The sequence below is a fragment of the Microtus pennsylvanicus genome, chromosome 11 (genome assembly GCF_037038515.1).
Source record: "Microtus pennsylvanicus isolate mMicPen1 chromosome 11, mMicPen1.hap1, whole genome shotgun sequence".
NCBI lineage: Eukaryota > Metazoa > Chordata > Mammalia > Rodentia > Cricetidae > Microtus > Microtus pennsylvanicus.
This window is the reverse complement of record NC_134589.1, coordinates 60,591,744-60,608,566: the sequence shown is the minus strand read 5'-3', so window position 1 is coordinate 60,608,566 and position 16,823 is coordinate 60,591,744.

The window sequence follows — 16,823 nt, the reverse complement described above, 5'->3', positions numbered from 1 at the left end:
ATTCTCAGCTACATCCTTAGCTTGAGCTATGGGCAACCCTGCCCACCCAAACCAAAGAAGTAAAGTTCTTTCCATAAAACAAAAGAATAAAATGAGTGCTGGGTGGTGGTGGTGTCACACGCCTTTAATCCCCGCACTCAAGCAGCAGAGGCGGGTAGATCTCTGTGAGTTCAAGGCCAGGCTGGTCTGTGGAGCAAGTTCCAGGACAGTCTCCAAAACCCTGTCTTGGAAAACAAAACAAAACAAAACACAAAAACCAGAGCAATGAATGTTTGCTGGAGTCACTGAATGTCTGGATGACTCAGTGCTGGAAGCTGCTCATGCATGAGGACTAGAGTAGGGTGTGGAGCTGACTTATCTGGGTGCTCTTTAATCTGCCAGGCATGTACTGAACATCTCCTGTGGGGCAGGGACTGTTGTGAGGACACAAATGAGCAAAGCAGATGCCCCCCCCATCCCCACAGCACAGCTCCACAGGGGTGCACTGAAATCAAAGAAGGAAGGAGTGGGTTGATGGTGCCAATGCTCCCCAATCCAGCTGTTTCTGGGTCAGTGCACTCCTGGAGGCAGTTTGGCTTCAGGCAGGCTTCAGCTGAGATAGAGGCTTTTAAAGAAAGACTTGAAGGAAGTAAAGGAATGAACTGGGTGGGAGAGGGAGAGCAGTCTAGGCAGCAGAGGCATTAGGTTAAGATAAAGAGCCCAGGTGGGGCCAGGCGGTGGTGGTGCACACCGCTAATTCTAGTACTAAGGGGGCAAGAGGCAGGCGGATCTCTGTGAATTTGTGGCCAGCCTGGTCTACAGAGTGAGTTGCAGGACAGCCTGAGCTACACAGAGAAGACCTATCTTGAAAAACAAAACAAAGCACTGTTGGGAAGCCACTGACTGCCACGGGGTCGTACAGCAAGGACCCCTGACAAGAGCTGGGAAGTAGCCCAGGGAAGGGGATGGGGGAGGGCTTGGGCATGATTATTTGTTCTGAAATTTTTCCACATTTGTAGATAAAATAGTAAGTAAAATACTGTCCTACTTACCTGCCCAATTGCTGTTTGTCTTCATTTAACAAAATTTAAAGGGTGTTTACATTCAGTAAGGACCCCTTCTTTGAGCAGATATTTTACAAGCCACTGAGCCACCACCACCTCTCAGTCCAAAACAATGTCCTGCCCTGACACTTCTTTCAGCCCCTTACCCACCCACCTGGCCAGTTTTCAGTCCTTCTCCTTTTGCCTTTGCTAGAGTGTCATCCACCAGGAACCTTGCAGCTTGTAACCTTTTGGCCTGCCCCCGATCATTCTGATGTCCTTGCAATTGACTAATACACTGAACCACTCAGCACCCTGTCCCTTCACGGCTACATAAGATCTGAGAAATGGTGTTAAGTGCCCCTCTGCTAACTGCATGAGGGTGGCCCAGAAGTGGAACAGGGATTAGGGACTCTGCAATGCTCCCAAGGACAACATAGCTGTTGTTCACAGTCTCAAGCTCTGCCATTTTAGTGACAGGAAGGAAAGTTCCAGCCTCCACCTCCACCCTGTCTGTTGCCATGACTAGGAGGTCTTCTCAGCGCTCTGAACATTATGGATACTTTGTCTCTTTGCTGTGGTACTGTAACTGCCTGGGAAGGAAGGAAGAATTCTAAAGACACTGTTGTGACTATCAAACTGTTGAAACAATGGGCCCCAAAGAAATAGGAATTTCCCCCAGAAACCTCCTGCTGGGAGGAGGAAAGGCACTGGCTACAGGGGAACCTGTCTCCCTGAAAGATTTCACACAGGTCACAAGCTGTCAGAGCACCTTACAGGATGAGGCTGAAGTCCTGACAGTGACGGTCAAGGAAATGCAGGACCCCCTTGACTGACACCTTGACCACACTGCTTAGATGCGCTCATTCTCCGCCCTCAATTTATTTTTATATTTATTTATTTATTTATTTTCGAGAACTCACAGAGATCCGCCTGCCTCTGCCTCCCAAGTGCTGGGATTAAAGGCGTGCGCCACCACCGCCCCGGCGTCCGCCCTCAATTTAAACCTTGCTCTCACTTCAGGATTCCAAAACTTGGGGGTTTTCTGTCTGGAACTATTTTTCCCTCTCTCCCCCAATATGGCCACATTATTATTATTTTTTCCCCAAGATAGGATTTCTCTGTGTAGCCACTCTGGCTGTCCTGGAACTCTCTATAGATCAGGCTGACCTCGAACTCACAGAGCTCTGTCTGCCTCTGCCTTCTGAGTGCTGGGACCAAAGGTGTGCAGCATCACCGCTGGGCCATGGCCACACTGAATACTTTTTTTTTTCTTTTCTGATTTCTATGTTTAATTTTGCTCCTTTGGTTGACTTATGGAGGAGGAGTAGCCAGACCTGCCTTGGAGCACAGGTTGTGACCCCCAAGTTTGATAACAACAGTAAACAGAGGACACAACCCCAGGGAGGTAGACCTGATGGTGGAGTCTGAACGAGCTGGAACCCCCCCTTGTCTTGCACAAGTCACTTGACTTGATGTGGGTATCTTCACCCAGTCATAGGAAGGAGCTGAAGTTCCACCAGGAGAGGTGCCCACCGGCGTTGAGTACCGGGTCTTGGATGGTCTCCTGGGTCTATTCGTCTTTAGAGTCCCCAGTTCTGTACTCACAGGGCTTCAGTTTTCCTTCTTTTGTGGAACGGGACTGGGGCACATAAGCTTGTCTGGTGTCCAGGCATCTTGATGTTGGAGAGTAAGGGTTGAACAAGACTGACTCATCTGTCCCTGGCCTGCTGTGCGGTCTCAGGCCAGTCACAGGCCATCTCCTTCACCAGGCTCCTGCAGACCTGGCTGTCTGCATTCTCCAGCTCTTGTCCTGGAGCTCCCACCCCCTCTCTCCTCCTAGGGCACACACCCTTGTTGGGTCTGAGTGACAAGGGCATGGCTGGGAAGGCAGAGGCCCGTCTGTTCAGCAGCTTGATATTTTTCCAATGAGCCCCTCACCCCCACTGCACCTCTTAATTCTACAACTATTTTCATTTTCTGATTAGAAGCATGGGGGATGCTCATTTTAAAAGCTCAGAAAAAAAGTAGGAAAATATTAAGAAGAAGTCTCTCTTGAATTCACTAACAAGCCCGATGTGGCCCCACGTCCTTAGAGAGCAGCCTAGCCTTGTCACCCATTGCTTCACTTGACCTGCTTCCACTTGTGCTTTCTGAACTGCAACTGCACGTCTGGACCAGGGGTGCAGTCCTCTGAGCTGCAACTGTGTGTTCTGGACCAGGGATGCGGTCATCTGAGCTATAACGGCACATTCTGGACCAGGGGTGTGGTCTCTGAGGTGCAATTGCATGCAGGGATGCAGTCATCTGAGCTGCAACTGCATGCAGGGATGTGGTCCTCTGAGTTGCAACTGCATGTTCTGGACCAGAGGTGTGGTCTCTGAGGTGCAATTGCATGCAGGGATGCAGTCATCTGAGCTGCAACTGCGTGTTCTGGACCAGAGATGCAGTCAAAAATGAGGCAAAGTGCCTGCTCACACAGAGACTTTGTCACGAACATTTTTTCCAAAAATGTAATCAAATCCTATTGGTTTTGCTGAGTTTTCAGTTTTTGTTATTTTGGCTTGGTTTTTGAGACAGGCTCTCTATAAAACCCAGGCAGGCCTTAAACTTGCAACCCTGCCTCTGCCCTCGAGTGCTCAAATCATAGGTTTAAGCTACCATGCCTGGCTCATATTTGCTGTTTTATACCCTGCTGTTTTTCCATTTAACAATATATTTTGAGCATCTAACATTTATTTATTTATTTATTGAGTTTCTTTGTATAGCCTTGGTTGTCCTGGAACTCACTTTGTAGACCAGGCTGGCCTTGAACTCACAGAGACCCACCTGCCTCTGTCTCCCAGGTGCTGGGATCAAAGGCGTGTGCTACCACATCTGACTTTCAATACCATTTTAATGAGGTCATTGCTATAGTTTAAATCTGAAGTGTCCCCTCCAAGGCCCATAGGCTGGAAGTCAGTCACCAGCTCGACACCATTGGGAGTTGGTGGACCTTTCAGGAGGCAGGGCCTATTAAAAGAAGGTTAAGTCACTGGGATGTGCCCTTGAAGAGGGCTGTGAAGCCCTGGCTCTTTCTTCTATTACTTTTTGGCCATGAGATGAGTGACATATCACTGCACTATACTGCCACAGGCCCCAGATGAGGGGCCTCCACACACAACCTCTTCTCTTCATATGTTGATTATCCTAGGCATTCTGTTACACCAGCAGAAAGCTGGCTAGCAGAGCAACAAAGTCATTTATTTTTTAAAAAAGATTTATTGTTTTTATTTTGTGCGTATGAGTGAGTGTTTTGCCTGCACGTATGTTTGTGCACCACGTCGGAGCCTGTTGGATGTTTGTGGAAGGCAGGAGAGTGCTTTGGATCCCCTTTGGAACATGGACCAAGAATGGAGTCGTGTGAGATTTCTGAATGCTTGTGAGAAAATTCCAAGAAACCAAGGCAAGACTCTTGTGACTTCAGTTTCTTCAAAACCACGGAATTGTTATTGGATTCTGCTTTCATGTCCGCCATGTGAAGCTTGTCCTTGTGATCGACCTTTGACTCATGGGACTCTTTTTAACCCTCATAGTGCAAATTGTCTGATGCTCTGAATAAAGCTGACTGCTGTACGAGACTTTAGTCCGCCTCACTTATTGGCCCCACATTCCTCCATCTCAGAACCTCTAGAGTAGTAAACAGATCCCCTGGTACTGGAGGTAAAATGGGTGTGAGCCACCATGTGGCGCTGGGAATCAAACCCAGGTTCTCTGCAGGAACAGCCAGTGCTCTTAATCGCTGAGCCATCTCTCCAGCCCCCACAAAGTCATATTTCAAAAAATAAAACATTGCCATTTCTTATCTGTGAGGCATTGGCACAAATACTCCCTTGTAGACACCATGCCCACAAAGCCAATCTAATTGAGGCAGTACCTACTTTAGGTTTTGTCAAACTGACAGTCAAGGCTAACTATGATAGACCTCATGTTTGCATAAAAATCTACCTTATAATAGAGATGACTTGTAATCCCTGGCATAGTGTAAATGTTTCAGAAATAGCTGCTGTGTTGTCCTTTTAGGAAAGAATATCAAGGAAAAATCTCTGTACATGCTCAGCACAGATGTAATGTCTTTGTGGTGTGTGTGTGTGTGGAGGGGGGGTTGGGGATGGAACCTAGGGCCCTATGGGCACTAACCAGGGCTCTACTACTGACCTACAGCGGGTCCCTGAATGTCTCTGGCCCATGGTTGGCTAGAAACACAGATCTGGAATTGTGCATAACAGCTTCCTGCAAGGTTCGGAAGTGAGGAAAACCTGCCTCCCGTTTTGTCTGTCATCTGCTTAGCTCTCCCTAAACACATGCAATGGAATTTTTTTAACCTTTCCCTTACGTGTTCTTCCAGAATGTTATACCCATAAATACAAGTTAGTACAAACCTATATTTGTTCCTCATTTTTCAACCTAACATTTAGTATATAATCATAAAGTGAAACCCACCCCTTAGCAGTCTTTCGTGAGCTGCCTGAAGCGCCACTGCCTTCATGTCCCCATTCTTCCATTGCTGCGAAGTGCTCCACAACGATGGGCTGTGACCATCCGAGGCTGGCAAGGCTCCAGTCATTCATTTGAACAGGCTCCAATGGACAGCAGCTTGGGTCATGTCTAAATACAGCATCTCGCTGGGTCTGGTGGGGCAGGCCTGTCATCCTAGCGACTTGGGAGGCTGAGGTAAGAGAATCAAAGCTCCAGGCTGGCATCAAATTAAAGAAATTAAAGAGGGCTGGAGATGTGGTTCAGTTACAGAGCATGTGCCCGGCCCACAGGAAGGCCTAGGTTCAAGTCTCCAGTATTACAACAACACATACATAAATAAATACATTTAAACATTATAAAGTAGAACATCTTTTGTCTTAGCTGTGAATCCTAGATCACCTCCTAATTCTCACATCTCTGAGTGACTATGTTGCTATATTTCTTTTCCTCTCTTCCCCAGGAATCCTTTCCTGAGAAGGAGGTAGACCTCTCTTCCCCGGGCATCCTCTCCTGAGAAGGAGGTAGACCTCTCTTCCCCAGGCATCCTCTCTTGAGAAGGTCGTAGAAACAGCATTGAGTCAGCGCTTCTCATGCTTAGCTTCCTGTGTGCTACCTGATCAGCTCTGTTTGCTTACCGCAGAGTTTGGGGTCACGAGAGGAGGGTCATAGCCTGAGAGCAACTGACAACTTCCCACAGGCCCCTTGGTGGCAGTGGGGACATGACTCCAGCGAGACTGAGTCCAGAATCTGACACCTTGAACAGCATTGACATCAAGCAGCTGGCCTGTCCCAACATTCCTTGGCAAGAGCAGCATCTAAGGTTATAGAAGGACCTGAGCCCTCAAGAGGTGGTAAAGGTGAGGTGCTGCTCAGAGAAGGGCAATATCTGAGGATCCAACAAGAAGAGCCACGTGGTCCTGGAAGGCTGCCAGCCTTGCGTGGGATCTGGTCACTGAGCTGATTGTCCCAAGCAGACTGTTCCAGTTCTTCACTGCCAACAGGAACTGGAAAGCAAGCTTTGGTATGGGCTTTCTGTGCATACATAGTGGCAATAACAACACAGCATGGTCCACACCGTGGTAGCTGAAGGAGGGGCAATGCCTGCTGGTACCTCAAGCAACAAGGAGGCTATTCATTTGCCACCCACACAAACTTTCTTTGGGGCGATGTATCTGTTCAAATCCTTCATGCATTTTCATTGGCTGGATACGATCTCACTCTCCAGTTGTAGGAGGTTTTTCACATATTCTTCTCTTTCAATAATTTTTATTTTATATGCATTGGTGTTTTGCTTGCATGTACTCCAGATCTTGGAATTACAGACAGCACTGCCATGAGGGTGCTGGGGATTGAACTTGGGTCCTCTAGAAGAGCAGTCAGTGCTCTTAACCACTGAACCATCTCCCCAGCCCCATTTTTCACATATTCTAATAAAAGTCCCGCATCTGAAATGTTTTGTGAAGATTTTTTTCTCAGCTTGCTTTGAATATTAAACAAGGTCATTAGCACTTACTTAGTAAGTGGGTGCTATTATCACAGTCAATATTGCCACAATTAGTTCATTGCTCCATTAAGACACTGTGGCTAGGGGCATGAGCCCTCAGCTCGAGCTGCCAGTGGCATCTGCCCACCAGTTCTTCTTGGCACCCGCCCCCCAAACCTGTCACTCACGTCCCTCCAGCTAGACCTTCTTGAGGAAGCCAAGGCCATGGTTGTTTATGATACTCATTTATCAGAACCTGTCAGCTGGCCCAAGCTGATGGCTGGAGCTGCTCATGGGAGGAAAGGGAGGCCCTGGAATATCGCCCTCCTACTCCCCCCGCCCTGCCTGAGACATACAGTCACAGTCTTCTCCAACCTCTAGCCCACACTGGCAGCCTGCCTTTGCTGGGTGCCCGAAGATAGGTCTTCTCATCAGAGCCCTGTCTTGCTCATTTCTGATTCCTGTTTGCTACAGGAGATCACTGAGGCTCAACGATGTGGCTATACAGATTCCTAAAGCCCAGCGGTACGGGACCAAGATCCACTCCAGACACTATCACTGGTGGCATCATTACTCCCACCCCTACATACTCCAGCCTAGCCATACAAAGACCCACTGTGGGTGAACACAACTGCAGGACACCCGGCAGGCACCACACACCAGACTCTTCCAGAACGATCACACACCAGAGAAGTTCCTGTCCTAGCGGGATTCTTCTGTCTGACAGACTAAAGGTGGTGGGCTAGAGACCCAGAGCTTGACTGCTGGTTCAGATGGGACCTGCCACGTACAACCCACAGTCTCAGAGGCGCCAGGCAGGGTATGGGCGCATCTTTAGTCATCATCGCAACTGTCCTCAGAGTCTCACTGTCCCCAAGCCTCCATGACGGGCCCCATTATCAGTGCTGTATGCTGTCCTCCCCTCCTGAAGCTGGCATCACTGTTATCTACCCAAATCTCCCAGGGAAACAGGATGTGTGCTTGTGAGGAGGGCAGTTTGCCCTGACCTGTCTCTGTTCTGATGCAAAGGAGCTTTGCCCTAACCAGTCCCTTTCCAGGGTTGTCTTCCTGGGGTGCACTCCCGCATGTGAGGAGGGAATGTCTGCACAAGGACAGTCACTGTCACTGCGAGTTACTGGAGCCACCCAGATGCTGGCTAAACACACAACAGAGAGCCATCTATTACAGTGCTAACGGTGTGTGTGTGGGGGGGGCTGGGATTCTTGCCTAGTTGCTGGATGTTCAGGTGATGGGGCCTTTGGGTAAAATCCCAGTGGTACTTTGGACTCTGGGGGACAGAGTAGACCCACCCTATTATACTAGCTGTTTTTGTTTGTTTTCTTTGAGACAGAGTCTCCCTGTGTAAAACTGGCTGGCCTCAAACTCAAACTCACAGGTCTGCCTGCCTCTGTCTCCTGAATGCTGGCACTAAGAGTATGCACAACCATGCCTGGCTTTACTAGCTGTTTTGTGTTAACAAATGTAGGCTTTTTTTTTTAAGCAAAAACACTTTATTTAAAGCAAACGAATAAATGATACATAGCAAAATAAGCATTTAACACACATATAGAACCATAGCACTAAGGAGGCCAAAGTATGACCTGAACCCAGGGCCTACTTAGGCTGCATATGTAAATACTAGGTCAATATATGGATATATTTATGCAATTATTTAGTATATCACAAAAACTTAGGCAATTAAATGAGGGAAGTACCTGAGGAATTGGTAATTGCTGCCCAAATTCCAGTCAACACATCAATTTCTAGCCTTCAAGGGACAAAGGAGAGTCACAGAAAATGTTTGGCCATCGTGGTAACAAGAGTTGGAACCACTGTCAAAGAAAGCAAACGGATCCAGATGGGCTGATGGCGAACACCAGTAACCCTACACTCTGGAAACAGGACTGAGAAGTTCCAGGAGTCTCAGGACAGCAATTTTCATATAAAAAACTAAAGAAATAAAAACTCAGCCAGGACATATTAACTTGGCAGTGGAACTAATGCTATTGCTCCAGTGAGCGGCTGAACTCTACAAACCAACCCCAGGATATGACCTGCAGTCCTTAGGAAACAGGAGCAACCATCACCCCACCCCCCACATTTAGAAATACATGGCTCTTGTCTGAAAGGCCACTTCTTCCTTGGAATCAAAATTCCCTGGCTGAGTGTAGAAAGGAGCTGTGGGCAGGCCTGCTTTTCATCCCACCCGGCTCCCGCTCGGCTAGCTTAGCCCCAGAAATAACAGCACACAAATTGTATTTATTTAAACACTGCTTGGCCCATTAGCTCTAGTCTCTTATTGGATAACTCTCATATCTTGCTTAACCCATATCTAATAATCTGTGTAGTACCATGAGGTGGTGGCTTACCAGGAAGATTCTAGTGTATGTCCATCTTGGGCTGGAGCTTCATCGCATCTGACCCAGAGAGGAGAGGCATGGCAATTGCCTCACTTCCTCCCAGCATTCTGTTCTGTTTACTCCGCCTACCTAATTTTCGTCCTATTAAAGGCCAAGCAGTTTCTTTATTAATTAACCAATGAAAGCAACAGATAGACAAATGACCCTCCTCCATCAGCCAAGACCAAGGGTTCTTGGGTGTAGACTCAGGTGTAACTCCAAGTCCTCAAATGCATCCAAGTCCTCAGAAGATGCATCAGAACTTGAACATCCTCTGTCTCTTGGGCTGAAGCTACCATGGAAAGTGAGCTTCAGCTGAGGATGAACCTTCAGCAACTGCTGGGTCAGTTAGGGCTTCTTTTGCTTTGGGTGGCCAGGGCTGGCAGCTGCATCTAGGGATTCAAAATGAAGCAGGTTCTTTTTGGAACAAATGTAGACTTTTTTTTGTACCAGGAAAGAGTATAAGCTAGGCAGTGACTTGAGAAACTCTCCCTCCTCATCATTATTCCTTAACTAACATGCAGACACCTGCTGTGACCTGCCAGAGACCAAAGCTGTTGGGGCAGCACTGGTTTAGAAACTGGTTTGGGTCAAGCCCTAGCCTACAGTTCACCCTGCACAACAAAATAAGGGCAACACTAAAATCAGGAAGGATTTGCTTTGATCCCATCTTCTTCCTCCATATCCAATAGATACCATTTGTGTCTGGGGTTTTGAATCACTAAAAGAGATCTTTTTTTAAAAAATATTTATTTATTAATTATGTATACAATATTCTGTCTGTGTGTATGCCTGCAGGCCAGAAGAGGGCACCAGACCCCATTACAGATGGTTGTGAGCCACCATGTGGTTGCTGGAAATTGAACTCAGGACCTTTGGAAGAGCAGGCAATGCTCTTAACTTCTGAGCCATCTCTCCAGCCCCCTAAAAGAGATCTTTAAAGTCCCTTTTGGGTCCAACCTGCCTTTGAAGATCTTGGGTTGTTGATTCAGGAAGGCTACATGGAAGGAATAGATTTGATCTATACAGAACAGGCAGATTTAATTTATATTTCATCTATTTATGTTAAAGCACTATTAACATTATTTATATTAATCGGTTATGTTGATATTTAAATCCCAAATACCTAAAATATTCTGAAAATATTACATATTTCTTGCAGAAATATTTGATGGATAAAGTTGAAAGAGAAATCGCCAGGATGTGGCTTAGGGCTGGTTGGTGCTACACAGTGAGACTTTGTCTTTAAACAAAAGGAAAAAAAAAGGTAGGGAGCTATTAAGGAGGCTAGCCAATGCTGACCTCTGACCTCCACATGTGTGTGCACATGCATACATGTACACATGTGAACGCACAGACACAACTGTCACGCCTGAGCTGTAGCCCTTTCCTGTTTCTACAAGCACTTCACCTTCCACAGCTTGTGGCAAACTCCTCTGCTTTAGTGGAGAAGACACTAGCTGGTGAAAGGGAGAGACTGAGCATCCACCAAAGAACTTCTGGCTAGTAGGTGAGGTGGCACACACCTTTAGTCCCAGCACTTGGGAGACAGATTCAAGGCCAGTTCAAGGACAGCCAGGGCTCTGTAGAGAGACCTTGTCTTTAAAAAAAAAATAGATAAAAAAGGACTTCATGGGTATAATTTTTGTCAGCTATCAACTCCCCTGCCTCTGAAGGACCCCTCCCTGCCTCCCTGTTATCACAGTGGCCCTTCTGTTCCTAAGGTACCAGCCCCTCCCTGGAGGTGTGGCTCTACCAGAGGGGTGGTGACAGCATTTGTTCCTAAAACCTGTCAGTTCTTAGCTCTCAAAATCCTCAAAACAACAAATAAACTCAGACTCAGGACAGCCCTCAGAACAACAGATAAACAGTGGAAATCGGGAGGCCAAGGTGGGGCCTGCTCTCAGTATACCTGAGTTCTCTTGGCTACTCGGCTGATGAACGTCTCCACTCATCTGAGCCCTGTGCCCAGGAGAGGAAATTCATTTCCACAGGGACTCCCACCAGCCCCCAATCCAGAGGAGTTCTTCTCTCAGAACCATATGCATCCAAAGGCCAAACATGAGAACACGCTTCTTCCCTGACACAAGAAAGAGCAACTCCACACTGGAAATATGAAAAAGGTACACAGGGTGTTGCCTGAGACCTGGATCCCAGGCAAGAGGAAGGCCCAGGGCTGGTGCACTGGGCAAAGAGATGGGGGTTTCAAGATCTCCTCTCTGCACAGGCAGTGGAAGATGCTTAAAGAAACCCTAGGAACTGATATCACTTCTTTAGTGCTTGCCTGGGCCATCAGGTACTCACTCCCAAGACAGATCTGTGACTTGACCTGGGGGTGTGTCTAGCTAGCTCTCTGACTTGACATCCCTGTGAGACCCACCCCCCAAGACCTCCACGGCCTGGCTAGCAAAGCTGACTCTCTACAATTTAGGTCCAAGGCCATGTTCCCAGTTAAAGTTGAGGGGTGTAATTGGAACCTTTTGGGCAGCTCCTTCTGCCTGCCTGGCTCAGATTCCTCTTAGAGGGATCTCCGCTGGGGAGGCTGGGTACCAGGGATACAGTGCTTCCTAGCTGACCTTGGTACTGGGATGCAGCCAGTGATATGCTTGGGATGGCCACCTGGCTAGAAGTGTGACTAGGTGGGTACAGCTACTCACTGTGGCTCCAAGTGCAGAGCCCAAAGTAGTGATGGCATCTTCACCCATGTGGCTCTGCTGAGACGCTTGTGGCTCTTCTGTGGGCATGCAGTTCACAGGTGGAGTTCCAGAATGGCCCTAGGTTCTCTGTTTATTTCCCCATAATTTACTCTTTGGTTTCTTTCTCTCTCCTCCACTTCTTTCTTTATCCACATTTGTCTCATGCATGGTGGCCCTTTTACATTCCTTGAAGTATGTTTTTTTTAACTAAAGCTTTGCAGTCACGTGACCATATCAAACAGCTATAAGAGCAACATAATAACAAGCAGCCACTGGCTCCCCAGTCTGCTCCTGCTGCCAATAGAGAGTCCTCATTAATCACTGCCAGGTTTCTTACCTGGGAGATGAAACGCAGCCTAACTGAACAAATTTCTACCTTCGAACTGTTTGAACTACTCCTTCCTTCTCTATCATATGTGAATACTGCTTTCTTTCCACTCTTCCAGCTCAGACAGCATCCAACAGCTTCCTACTGTAGAAGGTAAGGACTCAATTCTGTTGCAAAGGGATCTGTATATATGACTTTTAAAAAATGATTTATTGCCAGGCGGTGGTGGCGCACGCCTTTAATCCCAGCACTCGGGAGGCAGAGGCAGGCGGATCTCTGTGAGTTCCAGGCCAGCCTGGTCTACAAGAGCTAGTTCCAGGACAGGAACCAAAAAGCTACAGAGAAACCCTGTCTCAAAAATAATAATAAAAAAAAGATTTATTTATTTTTATTTTGTGTGCACTGGTGTTTTACCTGCATGTATGTATGTGTGAGGGTGTTGGATCCTGGAGTTACAGACAGTTGTGAGCTGCCACGTGGGTGCTGGAAATTGAACCTGGGTCCTCTGGAAGAGCAGTCAGTGCTCTTAACTGCTGAGCCACCTCTCTAGCCCCCTATATTTGACTTCTTGTGAGTTAGATAGACCAATGGACTCTTTGACCTCCTGGGCACCAAGCTGTTAAGTTATTCTGTTAATGACCGTTAAGACATTTTGTTAAAGTTGCTTCTTAGTGTTAATACGCTCGAAGCTCTATTTGGGCCAGCTAGTTTTTACGTCCACTTGATATAAGCCAGAGTCATTGAGAGAGAACCTCAGTTGAGAAAATGCCCCCATAAGTTTGGGCTGTAGGCAGTTAGTGATTGATGGGAGAGAGCCCAGCCTACTGTGAGTGGTGCCATCCCTGGGCTGGTGGTTCTATATGAAATGAGGCTGAACAAGCCAGTAAGCAGCATTCCTCCATGGCTTCTGCATTAGCTCCTGCCTCCAGTTTCCTGCCCTGACTTTCTTCAGTAATGAACAGTGATGTGGAACTGTAAGCAAAATAAACTTTTTCCTCCCTAACTTAGCTTTGGTCATGGTGTTTCATCATAGCAACAGTAACCCCAGCTAAGATAATGTTCATTTTTTTTTTTGGCAGAGTTTTTCTGTGTAGCCCTGGCTGTCCTGGAACTCACTCTGTAGACCAGGCTGGCCTCACACTCACAGAGATTCCCCTGCCTCTGCCTTGAGTGTGGGGATTAAAGGCGCATACCCTCACCCCCAAGCCTGATGCTCACTTTTGTAAATGAAAAAGCACTGGGTTGGGCAATGATGTTCCCTGAGTAGCAGCAGACAGGATTTCCCTTGATGTCCTGAGCAAAAGGACTGCTAGTCTAACAGCCAAGCAGGCTACCCTATGCCAGAACCAGCCATCTTGAATACTTCACAGACACCCAGAGCAAACTATATAGAGAGCATGGGTACACCTTGGCTTCTGAAGGTGCGGTCACAGTCAGGGATGTTTGGAACAGTCTGTATCAGACCTCCCCATATTATATTATATTACATTACATTACATTATTATTTTATATGCATTTGTATCCCCTGGAACTGGAGTCAGACAGTTGTGAACTGCCATATGGGTGCTAGGAATCGAACCCCGGTATAGTGCTCTTAAGTGCTGAGCCATCTTTCCAGCCTCATCCAGACCCTGTTTTGAGACACGGTCTCTAAGCTCAGAATGGCCTCAAACTTCCTACACAGCATATCTTGAATTTCTGCTCTTCCTTGCCTCCACCTCCTAAGCACTGGGATTACAGGCCTGTGCCACCACCCCTCGTGCTGGGGACCGAACCTAGGGCTTCCTGCATGACAGGCAAGCTCTACCGAACTACAACTTTTTTTAAAAAATATTTATTTATTTATTATGCATACAATATTCTGTCTGTGTGCATGTCTGCAGGCCAGAAGAGGGCATCAGACCTCTTTATAGATGGTTGTGAGCCACAATGTGGTTGCTGGGAATTGAACTCAGGACCTTTGGAAGAGCAGGCAATGCTCTTAACCACTGAGCCATCTCTCCAACCACCCCTCCCCCGCCCCAACTACAACTTATGTCACTGTACAGACTGCTATCCTTAGTGCTGCCGAGCGCTCTGTGACTCTTAAGCTATTCTCACTCTGGCCAGAAGGGGCGCAATGTCCTCGGTTTTCTCCTGGGGGACTGAGGAGGCTGGTAAGATTGGTCCAAACAAGCGGCCCTGATTGGCTCAACTACCGGCAGGCTGCTTAGGCTCTCCAGACAGTCTCCTGTGCAACCATCCCTGGCGTTATAATCGGGCCCAAGAAAAGGTTTCTTTCACATGATCTTTCTAGACTCGCTTTCTGTAGTGTGGGCTGGGCTGGTTGTTACCTAAAGAGGTAAGAAGCAGGGACAGTGGCAAGCGGTGATTACCACACCAGAAGCCAGCAGAAGAGAGGCAACGAGAGGTGGCAGAACAGCAGTGGCAGTAACAGCGGAGCAGGTGGCAAGCTAAACTGTGAAAGCAACAAGGCAGCTGACTATCACCGAAAAAAAAAAACAGTGGCAGTCCTGGTGATGATCCCAGTGGGGGTGGCAGTGGCCCTATGAGAAGGCCTGCTAGGTGTTCTGGCCTCCCCCTCGCCAGCTGCCACAACTTCCCAGCAGTGGCTAAGTTGTGGAAGGAGTCAAGCGCCTTGGGGATGGCTGAGGGGGCCCGGCAGAAGCAATAATGCCTGTGGCTGGGAAAGAAAGCCCCATTCACGCACTAGAGAGGCTAATGCATGAAGATCAAGAATTCAAGGCTAGCCTGGCCTACATCTTGAGATGTTATCTCCCAAGACACAGACAGACAGATACACAGACACACAGACACACGAAGCACATATGCACATGAGGCAGAGACAAATGATTCACTCCAGGTTACTCTGCTGCGTTGTGGCTTAGGCTGGAGGACAGCCCTGTGCAGGTGGACCCTGTGATTGCTCACGTGGTAATGTTGATACAGGGCTAATATACTTCTGCCTCTCTTTTCTTGGCTCTGTGACTATGGGCAAGTCACTGGTCTCTGTTTTTGATGCTTTTCACCAAATCGTGGCAATAAGAACATCCTGGCAGTCCTGGGTTCCAGACAGCAGGACAAACAAGCACTCTTGTAAAAAAGCCCCTACATGATACTTTGAGCCAACCTCGATTGTTTGGGTTAGGATCTGGTCTCCTCCCTCCCAGCCATGAGACCTGGGCAAGATAACTAAGATAAGGTCTTAGTTCCCTCATCTGCAAGGAGAATTTCCAACTATGCCAGCTTTACCAAGGTGTGAACTTATGAGGCCTGCCATGGGATGAGTGACAATAAATGCTTGTGTTCTGTGTCCTAGGCAGGAAGGGCCATGTTGGATACTTCTCAGCCTGGAACTCTTCCCTGCTGCAGCCAGAGGGCTCCACACAACCCTGCAAGGACCTGGGTAGTTCAGATCCAAGAGCAAAGAGCTACTATCTGTCTAGAAAGCCAAGGAAGAAACGCAGGGAAACCTGTGCAGCTCAGAAGAGCACTGTGAAACATTTTAATAAGAGCATAGGCAGAAAAAAGCAGGAGAAAGTGTCAAGATCTGCCAGACGGGAGTTCAACAATAGCCCGCCACTGCAGCAGTCCTGTGTGTGTGTGTGTGTGTGTGTGTGCAGGTCTTTATCCTCTGCTTTCTATTGTGCTCTGTGTCTATGAAAATGCACACCTCCTTGGAAGGGGTGTGCTCCAAGTGTCCAGTGAGTGCCTGCTGTGCACCGTGGAGGCCAGGAGCCAATTATGGCACTTCTCCTCACAGCTTGCCTCGTAAGGAGTCCTCATGAGGGACGGGCACACACTAGGGCTGTGAAAATGGCACTTGCTCTTGCACCAGTGGCTGTTTAAATACAGCAAGTAAAAAACAAAAAATAAAACCTATTTGGCAGGTATGCCTTGTTGTGGGATATTTGTACACTGCGTGAAGATGTATTGCTGTGACTGGTGTAATAAAGCTAGGCAGGGGAGGACAGACAGGATTTCCGGGGAGAGAGAGGAAGAGGAAGAGGAATTTAGGCACATGCGTTTTGCCAGTAGACTTGGAGAGGTGACATGTCATACTGAGGAAAGGTAAAGGCTATGTAGCAAAATGTAGATTAATAGGAACAGGTTAATTTGAGTCATAGGAGCCTAAGCTCAGGGCCAAGCTTTCATACTGAGTAGTAGGTCTGTGTCATTATTTTCAGGCTGATGGTCCTGACGAGGAAGTACTACTACAAAAATCTCCCCTGCGGTTTTTCACACGGCAGAAGAAGTGCAGGAATGGCAGAAGAAGTGCGGGAAGCTTCAGATGAAGGCAGTGAGGGGCATTCCTGACTGAGGGAACAGCCTTTGCAAAGACAGGATCAAAAAGGAAAGCTTAGTCTGGAAGTATCT